The following is a 13,941-nucleotide window of genomic DNA, read 5'->3' on the forward strand; positions in this document are numbered from 1 at the left end:
ATTAATGGTTAAATGGTGGTGGTTAACTGCTACCAAAACCGGCCAGCTCATCAATCCCCATCACGGTTTTCGGCATTCTTCTATGTTGGTTAAAACCATCCCGCATATTTGGAGGCACGCTTACCGTACGTGTAGGTCTCTGTGCTTCACATCTTGCAGGACACCGAAAGATCTATGTGTCTGCCTGGACGCATTAAATGCTGTCGGTTTCCACCAACGCCATGGCGTTCGTTTGTGTCCGGGTTGGCTCATGCCGCTGCAGTGGACTATTTTCATGAGCGCCATCCTGGCATCCCTTCAAATGGATGTAAACAAGATATCCGAATGTCGACTCGAATCAGAAATGATGGCTGTGCAAGCAGAGTTTGACAGCAAAATATAGACATTTACGGGGGGGACCTATTCTCTGCTAATTCTTATATTTGGGATACATTTTATCCTGCAAGTCACGGAAGCTTGACATTTATGGAGGGGACCTAGTCCCTGCTAATTCTTATATTTGGAGTGCATTTTATCTTGCAAGTCTCGTAAGCTTGCCACTGTTATTTGGGTGTGGACAGCATGGCAATTTAGTCTGCATTTATGATGGCCACAAATTTCAATCATATTGGTTATATCTCCGTATTAGTGTAGTCAATATGACATCATTCTGAGGCAAATCATATGTAGTTGTGTCGCACACCTATTATGACTTACGTGTGTGTATAGTTGTCAAGGGAGCTTGGCCCCAGATGCATCATGTACTAAGGTTTACAGTTAATCTGACCACAAATTGCATCCTGATAGGTCTAACTATTTAGGTACAGGTGTATAGTTAGACAAATCTTTTAACTGAATATCCTTCAGTAATTATACTTGATGGCTTGATCCCAAGGTATTTCTAGATTCAACCCCCTTGTTGCTGTTTCCAGGGGGAAAAATCCAGAAAACCTCCCTGCCGGGCTTACTGTGAATTTTCTCAAGGACATATCATTGTATTTCTTCTGGGGCATGTTCTTGGTCAATGTAATGCTGAACGATGGGAGCTGCTATTTTGCGTTTTCTAATAGCCGATCTGTGTTCTGTCAGCCGTGTGCTCACTGCCCTGCTGGTTTCACCTACATATCCCAAATTACATGGACAAATAAGTAGGAAAACCACATCTGATGTTTTACAATTAGTAAAACTGGTTGGTGATATCAAATGGCCATTAGATTGAAAGGTCGAAGATTCAATGGCTGAGGAATATGATTTACAGGTGTTATATTTGTAGTTGCCTACCACTGGGTTAGGTCCATCAATGCTCCTTTGTAGGAACACAGTTTTATGTTTCATCCTGGAACTAACTACGTGGTCTTTTAGATTTTTATTTCGTCTGTAGGCAAAAGTGGTCTGGGCACTGGTGGTTGCACACTGGACTTGTTGATCTTAAGTATATTCCAGCTTGAGCATACCGCTTGTCGGATCCTCTCATTGATCATAGAGTGCCGTGTGACGAAAACAATGGAAGGATCGGTTTTGGCCCGAGTATTATGAAGCAAATGTTACCTATCATAAAAACTGTCTCTTTTATAGGAAACTCGGACCAATCTCTTGGGATAGCCTCTGACTGGGAACTTATTTTTCATGACAGTTGATTTGATGTCAAAATCTTTAATATTTGTACAATTACGTCTCAAGCGTAAAAACTCCCTAAAGGGTATGCTGTCCTTTTGTACAGACGGATGGAAGCTGTCATAGTGTAACAGCGTGTTCCTTGCAGTGGGTTTGGTGTACAAATCCACTGCTAGGGAGCCTGAGTTATGTTTGTTGACGACATCCAGATATTCCACTTGACTATTGCTAACATTATTTGTGAAATGAATATTCTCATCACACAAATTTAGCGAGTCTAAAAATTCTCCATGTTTCTCCAACGTGTCTATCCAGATGAAAAAAATATAATCTATAAATCTAGACCATTTTGTTACAGACTCGGAAAAGGGTGCTATTTCATTATAGATGAATTTTTTCTCAAATAGCGACATGTATATATTCGCCACTGTTGGGGCACAAGATGCCCCCATACCTACACCCTGTGTCTGTTTATATAGTTGGGTATTGAATTCAAACACATTGTCTTCCAACACAATTTTCAAACACTCCAATACAAATATGATTGAACATTTGATCTTGTAGGCACTGATGAACCAGTTTACTGCTTCAATCGCTCCATCAATAGGAATGTTACTGTATAGAGCTTCTATATCCAACGTGACCATGTGCTGCGTGGTGGTTCAGAAAGGCAGTTCCTCAATCAAGTTTATGATATGCCTTGTATCTTTAACATACGCTGGTGTGCGGGACACATGTGGACATAGGATGGCATCAACATATTTTGAGAGAGGTTCCATAATGGAACCAATAGTTGTTACAATGGGTCTCAAAGGTGGATTAACCTCATCTTTATGTATTTTTGGGATGCCATAAATGCTGGCCATCTTGGGTTGTTCACATCTAGAAATACCCATTCTTTATCACGGATGTCACCGTCACAAAGTGCTCTGTTGGTCAACCTATGTATTTTTTTGGCAGTGTTTGTTGTGGGGTCTCTTGTTATGTTACAGTAAAAGCGATTATCTCCCAACATTGTCTCCATTTTGGATACACAGGTATGGGTGTCAAACAACACGATCCCTCCTCCATTATCACACGCTTTAATGGTGATAGTTGGGGTCTGTTTTAGATCTTCTAGTGCTTTCTATTCTTCTCTACTGGGATTGAAGGGGGTCTTTTGTACATGTCTAGTGATGTTAATGATCTTATTATAGACCACCTGTTTAAATACAGCCACTTCTGTAGGCAGCTGGTCTAACGTGGGAGTAAAAATGGATTTTGGAGCAATTCCTGACAGGTTCACATGTTCTGGTTGTTGATCTTGATTCTCAAAAAATATGCATAATCGAATTTTTCTGAAAAAGGCCATCAGATCTCTTAATAATTCAAATCTGTTTAGGCCCGAATGAGGAGCAAACGTCAATCCTTTTGTCAATAATGCATAAGTTGATTCTGAGAGAGGGGAATCACTTAAGTTAAAGATAGGGATAGTTTCTATTCCCTCCAATATTGGGCGTTCCGGGTTACTAGGTACTGCATCTGTGGATTTCCCTGGAACCGCGGTTGGTATTGAGGCCTCCAGTTGGTTCGCCTCGTGAAGCGCCTCCCTAAAAAAGGCTGCGTGAACCGTTGTCTCCTCGCATTAAATCCGTTACCTCGGGATTCATAGTGACTAGTCGGACCTTCATTATCCGAATCGGCGGTGTCCGACAAGGTAGTAACCTTACGGCCATAAGGTTTGTTCATGGTTTGGTCATTGTATGTTCCCTTAGATTGATTATGATACTTTTCTGATAGGTACGGGTAGGTGTTCTCTTTACTGAAAAAAACGGATATCTTTTTTTAGTTTACCTACTTTCCGTTTTGTTAAATTTTCAGTATATGAATGTAGATCTCTTTCTTTCTCTTCTAGCTTTTTATTTTAGCTTCCTCCACTGTACCTACAGCTTTAATTTTATTTTCTAAATCTAAAGCCGTTTCAACAATTAGCATCATGAAATCATGGGAACATCTGTTGGCTATCATTGACCATCTTTCCAGAAAATGTTTAATTTGGACAAACAGTCCGGGAATATTCTTCACTCTTAAGCCTTGGGGAATTACACCTGCTTTGAGGTATTCCAACATATATTGTCCGTGGAGCTCTATCCTTTTTATCTTTTTTCTAAGAGCTAGCAGTGCTGCTGTGTCTTCACTTTTGTTTGTACTATTTGTCATTTGGTGGCCAAAATTAGCTGTACTTCCCACCATATTCGCAAATTGCTCATCTGTAAACCCAAATGTCTGTAGGTTTGCCATCATTTAGATCAATCACCTGTAACGGCCGTTTAGTTTTGCCACCTTAAAATACAGTGGTTAATACACACCCTCTCCCGTGAAGAACCTTCTATTGAACGCCTATAAACAAAATGTGAGTATAAGTGAAAACCAAGTCAACCCAAGGGCACCAAGGACCTTATTTAAATAAAAATGTGTATGGTGTACTGAGTAACCCCTTGCAGACAGGCTGCAAGACAATAATTTTGAAAAGAGACGGGGCCCCTGAATCTAGGATAAGTTAGCCCTGACAGGGAATTACAACTAAGGGGGAACAAACACCTGGGCACGGTGGTTTTTAGACACAAGGCAGGTAAATCAATACCAAACATTCAATAGAGTAGCATTGTTTTTAAACCCACACACAAACTAAATTCACATGATGTATACTTCATTTATTTTTTCACTTTTTTTATTAATAATGTATACTTTTTTTTTTTGAAAATTACTAAAATATACATCCAAATATATATCCAAATAGTTTTGAACAACACACAGAATGTTATTGTCGTTTTGTTTAAATTAATACAAACATTTTTCTAGGCACTCTGGAAAACAATGTCCAAAAGCTCCCAGTTGTCATATTTGTCTTCTATGTTACTTTCAATAACGTTTATGTAGTATCTCTAATCATATAAGAAACATTATTAAAACCGTCCATCAAGTTAATAATCAAATGATTGGCAGTTTAGAAAACAACTAGTCATATACTCAAATTATATGAACCATCCATCATTATGGTAATATGAGGAGACTGGCGGCTTGTTGACATACTACGCGCGTTTCGGCATAGGCCTTCGTCAGGACTCCGTCACAGTTGTTACTGAATGAAATAGACAAAAATATAATTTGGAATTAATTTGCCTGCTCAATGGATTTACTGTTCTACAATATCAAGGTCTACATTTAATATTAAAATGGTACACATCCTTGGTGCGTCACGTTGACTCGGTGCCACTTCTAGATACGAATAGTGCTCAATAGATCAGAAAGTGAGGACCACTCAGGTGACCCAAGAATAGAACCAAAGAAGCCCAATATATCATTTGTGCTGAATCTAGTAGAGAGGATCCTATTTTCATTCAACACGAGACCAATGTCCAAAGAGAATCAGCTTAAAGAAAAGGAAAGAAAGGAACGCTGTAAAATAACTACACAGTCCCTTGATAGATAATGAGCTGAATGATGGCAGTCTAGCTGCGTGTACCTTTAACACATGTGCAGGGATTGCACAACCCTGGTCTTCTAATGGGTAGCTGTTCTTTCGGTACCTGACTTGTTGTTACTGTTTAAAACACATGAAACTGTATTGAATCACATTATCTATTCTAATTATATCAGTAGCTAGTTATTAACTAAGATTAATGCTATTTTTAATACATTTTCGGCTTCGATTTGATCATCAGAGGTGGGTAGCTCTATTTCAAATTGATTCCTATCTTGGCAGAATGTCTGTGTGCGCAACAGTGATGGGGCCACTAGTCGGAATAAAAAAGACTATAAGATAAATGATAACAGGATTTATCTATACTCCCTTATTTTTAATTAATCTAAAAAATGCTATGATGCCATATCTTAATAAATGGTGTAAAAAACGTAACAATTGGGCCAGAGTATAAAGAGTTAAATGATTTGCGTATCTCAGAGTGGTTGAAGTTATCGCTCCAACTCAGGTTAGCCATACTTAGTGCACATGTGTTAGAGGCAGCAAACACTCTAAAAAATGCTGCAAAGAGAATTGATTTTAATGTATATGGGAGCAAGCTCTTGCTAATTCTAAGCATAAGGAAATACAATCATGGGTCTAAATATATCGAGGTACACAATTTACCTCTCCAGTATCAGTGGGGTCGGTACACAGACTAAGGCCAAACGTCCGAATCCGAATAGAAAGCCAAGCTGGAAAATGATGAAAGGAAGGGTTGCTTTTAATCATTGGGCTATGAACCGAAGGCTTTGATTCTAAAGAGTCATAATTATTCTACTCTACTAACCTTAGGTCATGAAGGTGCAGATTTAATTGTCTTTATTTTGTTAGGCTGATATGCGCAATCAGTTGGCGGAGTGGTGAAGATGCTACTGAGCTTGCACTCAATTTCCTCTCCTCCTTTAGTTTCTGAAACACATCAACAGTAATGTACACTGTGTTGAATTTCCTGCATCCCAATGCCCACTTACTTTTCTTGGGTCACCTGAGTGGCCCTCGCTTTCTGATCTCTTGAGCACTATTCGTATCTAGAAGTGGCACCGAGTCAACGTGACACACCAAGGATGTGTACCATTTTAATATTAAATGTAGACTTTGTTATTGTAGAACAATAAATCCATTTAGCAGGCAAATTAATTCCAAATTATATTGTTGTCTATTTTGCATTCAGTAACAACTGTGACGGAGTCCTGACGAAGGCCTATGCCGAAACGCGCGTATGTCAACAAGCCGCCAGTCTTCTCATATTACCATAATGATGGATGGTTCAGATAATTTGAGTATATGACTAGTTGTTTTCTAAACCATTTGATTATTAACTTGATGGATGGTTTTAATAATGTTGTTTATATGAATAGAGATACTACATAAACATTATTGAAAGTAACATAGAAGAAAAATATGACAACTGTGAGCTTTTGGACATTGTTTTCCAGAGTGCCTAGAAAAATGTTTGTATTAATTTAAACAAAACGAAAATAACATTCTGTGTGTTGTTCAAAGCTATTTATAAAATATTTGGATATATAGTACTGTCATTTTCTAAAAAAAAAAGTATACATTCTTAATCAAAAAAAGTGAAAACATAAATTAAGTATACACCATGTTAGTTTGAGTGTGGGTTTAAAAACAATGCTACTCTATTGAATGTTTGGTATTGATTTACCTGCTTTGTGTCTAAAAACCACCATGCCCAGGTTTTTGTTCCCCCTTACTTATCGGTTACATCTACTTTGTTGCTTTCTGGTACTCTGTCTGAAGTCCTGTCTAATGCCACTATCCTAAATTTCCTTTGTCACCCTTTTTCTACCTTATTCCCGTGTTTGCTGCACACTGCCTGCCAAACTCTGTGTTGCTGCTTCCCACTGCCTCAGATAAAAGATGTGGAAATAGTTGCATCTATTTTAACCCCTGGCGATGCAGACGTTCCATGATAGGCACCAGTGTTACAAATCTTCCTGATCTCATTCCCACATAACGTATGTCTGATGATGATAATGAAGGAATAGGCTGTAGGGAGTCAAGTGTAAACATGCCTTTGGGAGTACGTTCTACAAGGAGCCTAGCAAAGAACCAGCTTTCCATTCTTATAAGTGACCATTCACACCTTCACAAACCCATGGCTCTAAAATCCTACTTTCCACCAACACTCCACCAACTAAATTACAAATATCTGCACCTTCCATAACACAATCTCACCTCTCCTACCACAGAGGTGTGGTGTAATCTGCACCTTGCACATGCCTAGATTTACAACGCCTGATGAAGGGCTCTTCTCTGTTTTTCTTGTATGCGACTGAAACAGCTACCCACCTAATAAAGGGATACTCCTAATATTCTACATTTAGAATTGCTTCTGCTTACAGGTTGTTCGGACTATTTGAGTCCACAAGGGATGGAGCCAAAGCACTCCAATTACTACATGATGAATCCAATTGTATTTGTTACCTTTATTTGAATACTAACACAAACTATACTCAAACTGCTGTGGCTCTATATGAAAGTGAGCTGGGGTCTTTATAAGAGACATCTTGAAAACATGTAAAACATCTGAAATAAGCAAATTAATTTCAATTCGTTTATTTTGTGAAGGATCAAACTCTCCGAGAGCAGAAAGTGAAACAAATGTTATCAGTTTCGGTAGTTTGTGTGCATCAGTGGATTTTAAACTGTAGGACATAATAATGGTAGGGTGACGGGGTGAGTTCAATCAGAGCTAAACAATACTAAGAGAAGGCACATCCTATGCTCTCTTCACTGGCTCCCCAATGCTCAAAGAATTAAATATAAGTCCCTGTGCATTGCCCATAGAGTCCTTCATGGGAAATGTCCTCCCTTTCTTCAACAGCTTATTACCCCGTATGTTCCCAAAGTGAACACCGTTCCTCCAACCTGCATTTGGCCACCGTCCCTGCAGTTAAATGAGCCAGAAAAGGAGGAAGCTATGTTAGCTTTAATGTAACTAAGCTCTGGAACTCTCTCCCCTTGGCCATCAAGACTTTAGACACTGAGCTGCATATTCCTAAAGCCCTCTCAGACGACTGCTGATATCTGTCTTGTTGTGCATCCTCTCCTTACTAGTGCTGGGATGCCTTTGGGTCGCCATGCGCTCTACAAATCCCATAGCATAGCATTTACAGGTAGATCAGAGGACCCTGAAGCACACCTAGCATCTCTTTATCCTTATTCTCAGAGGATCCTTTGTACTCAAAATATGGGCTCCTTTTCTTCTACCATCTCTCGGTATGAAAGATGCTTAACAAACATAAGTTTTATGGAAATGTTATACAAAAATACAGAAAGTACATTTTCACTGCATCGTTCAGGCCAGCTAATCTGTTGCAACACCCACTGCTAAATTTAATAGGTGGTATGGCATTGCAGAAAGAGTGCTGTGACCATATAAACTTCAATGAGTGGAGGCCATAATGTCTAGGTGTATGTATGTGTAGTGTGTCCTCACTGAGAAGACCATAGGAGACTGATAACTATGCTCTCCTTCCCAAATAACACAGTCCTCCTTTCTGAGTGAGGCAAAAGAGAAATGTTAAAAACCGGCAAAAAAAGTTAAAATTCGCATTTTCTGTATTAATCCTGAGCAACCAATCAGTAGGACGAGAGACATTGGATATCCATCAATACATTTTTCAGGGTTGTGAAAAATTTGAATAGTTATAGTTTTGCTATGTTCGCACTTATATCTGCAGATGGATGTCACAAAAGAAGAGGGGCTCAATGCCAGGATTTTTAAAAGTTTCCTCCATGTTCACTTGCATCAGGCGACAATGTGGGTTAATTGGCTGAATACATACATAGGTCCACCTTTACTACTTGTTGTACTGCAAAGGAGGCAAAAGAGATAAGATATATATTTGTTAATTTAAGCAAAAACTGTCATATGGCCATTCCCTATAGGTTTTTGTAGGAATCCAAGGAGGAAATAAAGTCTGCCTTCCGAGAATAGATTATTTGGGATACAAAGAGTTAATTATATTTCCCTTGTAGATGTTTGTCTCTAAAACACGGTTGTCCTAAACCAGAATTGATTGTAAAGCAAATGCATATTAGACCCAAGAGAACCCTAAAGGTATTGAAAATCTGTACTCTGTTGTAGCCCTAAGCTCAGGCAACTCACCTAATGCAATGGCCGTCTGTTCCATTTCCACAACTAACATGTTCCTGATTAAGATAGTTGTTGGACTTGGCCCTTTTTGCAGGGTCATCCCTAAACTTTTTGCCTTCCTCCTGCATTTTTTCTGACCTGTTGTTGGCTGTTTTATGACTCTGGGCACTTTACCACTGCTGATCAGTGCTAAAGTGCATATGCTCTCCCCATTGTAAATTGCTATGTTGGTTGGATTCCATGATTGGCTTATTTGGTTTACTATCAGACCCCAGTAAAGTGCACCAGGAGTGCCAGGGCGTGTAAATGCAAATGCCGCTGGTGAGATCGCAGCACTGGTTGTGCCACCCACAGAAGCGGCCTGGTAAAAGGTGTCTAGGGTCTGCCATTGCAGAACCTGCGTGCAGTCTGGTACTGACATGCTGACTGGGCAAGTGCACACACTTGCCAGTCCCTAAACCTTCCCTTAACTTCATATTATTCACCCCTATGGTAGGCCCAAGGGCAGGGTGCATTGTAAGCATAAGGTAGGACAAGCCCTGATGTGTGTGGCATGTCCTAATAGTGAATTACACCCATTTTCGTTTTTCACTATTGTAAGGCTACCTGCTCTCATAGGCCAGAATGGGCTGCTGGAATTATTACACTCTATAATCCCAACAGACTCAGTGAGCATGGTAGAAAGTCGAGTTTAGTATGCCTGAACTCAGAATAATAAAATACTTCTTTCAGTAAAGTTTATTTTAATATCTTGCATTTGTAAATGCTACTTTTAGAAAGTTAGTATTTACTTGCCTAACTATTTCAGTCTGCCTCTGCTTGAGTGTGTATGTGCTGTCTGGTTTCAGTGAGGGGCAGGGCTGGGGAATTCCAGGAGACAGGCTGGCTGCCAGGTGGTGAATAGAGAGATTACACCAGGATGGGTGGGAGGAGTACACCTTGACTCTGAATAGGACTGTGCTCTGCCACCACAATGCCGGCTCCGCCCCCTGTGGAGCGTCGGATGACTCTGCCCTGCACCCTGAAAGAAGACGCCTGCATCGCGTCAACAAAGTGCTCCAGAACTGGACTGAACTAGGCAAGGGCCCCCCTGGCCTGGGGAACAAAAGAAATGTAGTATAAATGTAGGAGCCCTGCTCCTAAGAAACTAGATCTGCTTTGAACCAAGAAGAATCTCTGCCTGAGGAGGAGGCACCAGGAAAGCTGTACGGAGGAAGACTGTCCCTATCCTGGGGGACTGGCCTGCAGTGGGGACCTTGCTGCCAAAGGAGAGAAGAAGAACCCTTTACTAAGACTTGCTCCATTTTTATTTCAAAAACCTTGTGCTTTCAAAACAATCTCCGAGGGCCTGGAAGCGAGATTGCCCCCTGAACTGAGCCCCAGGACCATTGGGCTCATCCTGACCTTCGCCCGCCTACTGCTGGACTGTGGTGTTCCTTCCCTCGCCGGAGCCGTGACTCTGGTGCTCTTCAGCCCCTCCTTGGGCCGTGACCGGGCTGCTTGGCCGCCCATGCCTTGAGAAGAGCCTCGCTCGACCCGAGCCACTGTCTCTACGCCGTGCTGGGCTGCCCCCGTCACCTCGCCTGCTGGAGGCCCGCTGTGCGCCTTCACCCCTCCCGCCGGAATCTGCGCTGTGAGCACTCCAAAAGCATTGGACGGCCCGGATGTGGAAAACGTACCTGGCTGCCCCGCTCTGCTCACCTGCCCACCTGGACACACCACTTCCCCCTGTAAGCCCGAAGGACCAGATCTCCCCGTAAAGCTCGGGAGCCCAGGACGCCGCCTCGCCCTTCTGAAGAGCCACTGGACGCCCCGCACCCGCCTTTACCAAGAAACAAGGTACTGTGACACACAAACTCAACCGCGAGCTCGCATCGGATCCAGGGTCCGCAACGTTTTGTTTTCCCTGTCGTCCTACACGTTCCACCAGGTCACATCACCAGTGCGAAGCGCGCCAAGACCCACAGTTCACCTTGTTGCCCCGCACTAAAGAACTTCCGCAGTATTAGTTATCGTGGCCCACCCTTTCAAACGTTACTGGGTCTTATAATAAGTCTGCATAAAAGATATATATATAAAAGCCTTATTCTTATATAAAAACCAGCCTGGTGTCCGTTTGTGGTGCATGCAATGTATTTGCTGTGTGTATGATTACAAATGCTTAACCGTGTACGCCCTGAAATTTAGCCTTGATTGCTCGCGCTACGCACCTAGAGGGTGAGCAGGGGTTATTCTAAAGAGTCATCCTTCGCCCTGACTAGAAGTAAAGGGTCCCTGCTTGTCGCTGGTACTTACCTACGCCAACCAGAGCCCCCTCATTTCTAACAATAGTTAAAAGAGGTGTGCTATTTTTTTACACATTATTTCTGAAAGAAACATGACTTATTCCGGCAAAATCTCCTAGTGAGTCTACAAAGACGAGAGAAGTTCTCCAATTGCCTGTAGATTCCTTATGACATCTGTATTTTCAGTTTTTCCCCAAAGTCCTTATATGACAATGGTTTCAGTCGCTACATAGAGTTTCATGTACTGCAAAAGACATACCAAGAGAATGATAAAAAGCCATAATTATTTAGTCGAACTGTATGCTTTCAAATTCCATAGGATCTCAAGCCCTCTTTCCATGACTCAGTATAGGATCTGTGTCTTATATTGTTTAGGGGTAGTTGAAAAATTATTTTTCGCCTGCGGAATTTTTTCCTCTTCGCGTTACTCTAGCCATATTCCGCCAATCGGCGCGTGGCTGATTTTGTTCCCTGTGAGGCTCAAAATATTGGAGCTGGCGAGCAAGAATGAGATGTGGCGTCTCCTAACACGATTTTCTAACCTAGGTGGTTGTGGGCATTCACGGTCAGAGGACTGCCATTTGAGTAGATTTGCTGCCACTCAAGTAGATTTTCTATTTGAGTGGAGAAAAACCAACTCGAATGGCCGCGCGTTTTTGCGCAACGCAAGGTGCCGGTTGTGCTTATTTTCAGCACTGCTCGCGCTACCGACCACAATAATATTTTTGTGACAGTTTTATAAACCTATAATCCTTATTCAATGCTAAACAAATATCTACAGCCCTAAGCAATCCTCAAAATAGTAATAGAGAAGTAGTCTGCGGTCTGTAGACAAGAAAGAAAGAAATGGCAGCAAAATGAGAGAGTAGAAGAATCCGGCACTACAGAGCCATATTGGTCATAATATAAGGACCATACCAATACAATCCTAGGCGTCCTTCTTGAAGGAGCGCACACAGAATACTACTGGGTGGAATTTCGTCTAGGCATTTGACTCTATTTGCATTCTTATTCCAGTCTCTGGCTTTGTCATGTGTTGCTTCATCAAACAACATTAATAATTTTGTATTTATCGTGTTTGTAATTACTTACCATAAAAGCTCCAGTGACTTGGGTTTGAAATAATAATTGCCAAATAGAACAATTTAAATGATGATGATAGCCCCAACCACCAAATATTATGATCTACCTGTTAATTACAAAATTCACATACTTCTGAACACTGTTGGCCACTCTCTAAGCCGGATATTGTGTATCAGTTAAAAGTCAAGCAACATATGAGACACCTTTACAACATGTAGATTACAATGCCAGAGAACCTGGAGTTTTTGGTTAAGTTTTGTTTAAAGGCTGGCAGACCTCAATAATTAGTTCATGAGGAAGAACAAGGTGTGTGCTGCATTTACAGAAAAAGATAATTTCATACAAGTGGTGCAATCACTCATCCAACTACTTTCAAAATATGAGTCAACTACATCTTCCCATTGAAGCTCACACTCTTTTTACCTGAACTCACTTTACATCTTAAGACATTTTCATGTATCAGAGGCTCCCTGTCAGTGTTCTGTCCATCGTATGGATTGTAAAAGGCTAGAATGTTTATCAGTTTACTGTATCACTCCTCTTTCACTTGGTTCAAAACATCTAGCTACAGGATCTAAGATTACCTAAGATTATCAATAAATAACGGGTATCCTTTTTCTATAAATAACTTGTTTCTTAGAAGGGCAATTCAGAGATAATATTTAATTTAAACTTTTTCATCCTAATCAAATTCCAATCACCACATTACTGACTAGATAGGACATAGTTATATGCACAAGGGGGGCCAGGGTACTAATAAAAGGTCCCGTACCCATGCGGCTAAACCATAATTGATAAATCAAGGAGCTACTGTTCCTAACAAATAGAAAAAGAAAGCTAGCTTGGAACCCTGGGGAATCTGTATGATAATTACTTGGTGTCCTCACACATCCAGGCCCCTTACATCATGGACCCGGCTGGACTTCTGGGCATGAAACATGTCGACCGCAACAACACATTAGGCTATCTTGCTCCTTTGAGCCATTATGATAGCCACCTTCTCATTGTTGTTATCCCTGCCAAGTAAACCAGCATAATAAAACCATTTGGTTTCCTTTTAAAGTTGTAATTTTGTTCATTTTACACTATAACTATCCTTACTCCACCCTGGACATCTCACATCCTCACACACACTCTTATCATTACAGTAGAAAATGGAAAAGATCTCCGATAAAAAGCCCCCTCGAGGGACCCGTAGGATATTGCAATGCCAGCCCGACGAGGAGCACGCCCTTTGATGAAGTATGGCATCCATTCGGATGTGTGAGGGCACCAAGTAATCATCATATAGATTCTCCAGGGTTCCAATTTAGCTTTCTTTTTCTATTTTTTTAGGAACAGTACCTTCTTGA

The 13,941-nt window shown here is 41.1% G+C and overlaps 1 pseudogene; it reads left to right on the forward strand.

Annotated features, from left to right (window-relative positions):
* LOC146796541 (actin, cytoplasmic 1-like) overlaps positions 1-13,941 on the forward strand; it is a 39,552-nt pseudogene that overhangs the window by 13,511 nt on the left and 12,100 nt on the right.

The sequence above is a fragment of the Triturus cristatus genome, chromosome 10 (genome assembly GCF_964204655.1).
Source record: "Triturus cristatus chromosome 10, aTriCri1.1, whole genome shotgun sequence".
Taxonomy (NCBI): Eukaryota; Metazoa; Chordata; class Amphibia; order Caudata; family Salamandridae; genus Triturus; species Triturus cristatus.